Source organism: Solanum lycopersicum, chromosome 9, assembly GCF_036512215.1.
Source record: "Solanum lycopersicum chromosome 9, SLM_r2.1".
NCBI lineage: Eukaryota > Viridiplantae > Streptophyta > Magnoliopsida > Solanales > Solanaceae > Solanum > Solanum lycopersicum.
Window position 1 is genome coordinate 19,908,810 of NC_090808.1, and position 1,191 is coordinate 19,910,000.

Here is a 1,191-nt window from a genome sequence, read left to right on the forward strand (position 1 = left end):
AATAATACTAATAATTATAATAATAACAATAATAAAAATAATAATAACGACAATAATAATAACAACAATAAAAAAATAATAATAATGATAATAATAACAATAAAAATTATAATAATAATAACAATAATAATAATAATAACAACAACAATAATAATAATAATAATAATAACAATAACAACAACAACAACAACAATAATAATAATAATAATAATTATGATAATAATAATAATTATAACAATAACAATAATAAAAATAATAACAATTATAATAATAACAATAATAAAGATAATAATAACGATAATAATAATAATAACAATAAAAAAATTAAAAAATTATAAATAATAATAATAATAATAACAAAACTAATAGAATTGTAACGACCTGTTTAGTTGTTTTGAGCAGCAGACTTCAATTTTGGAGAAACTGGCAGAAACGACGGACCCCACGACGGACCGTCATGGGCACGACGGGCCGTCACAGACTGCGCAATCCCAGTCTGGGTCGGATTTCTTGATACGTTTTAAGGGACGTTTTTGACTATTCTTGCCTTAATTATAAAGTTAGTGGGTTAATGTTAATAAGTCTAATTACTTGGGGGTTAAAAGAGGTAACCTTAAGTTAATTAGTGTGGCATTATTGCCATCTTTTATTCTTAATTATATACTAATTAGGGTAAAAGAAAGAGGGTTGGAATAAGAAAAAGAAAAGAACAGAAAGAGAGAGAAGGGAATCGATAGAGAGAGAGACGATCGAGAAGGGGAAACACAAAGCTTTGGAGAAAATTTGCTTGCTTGATCACTAATCTTCGGTGGAGGTAGGTTATGGTTTTCATGCTATTCGTAGTAAACTCTTAATAGCGAATGATATGTGTTAGTAGTATTGTAAACCTTCTATATGCTTAATTGTATGCTTGCATGAATGATGTGATTATGTAATTATGAATAAATAAGCATGATGAAGCTATTGAATCCCAAATCTTGAAAAGAAAACCCTAATCTACTTTGTTAATGATGATGCCTTGGTATAAAAGAAGGCTTGATGAACGAAAGTAGTGAGATTAGGGGATCGGGTGCCACGTTCCGGTACCAGGATAGTATATGAGGATCGGAGTGTCACGTTCCGACACCAGGATAGAATATGGATCGGGTGCCACTTTCCGGTACCAGGATAGTATATGAGGATCGGAGTGTC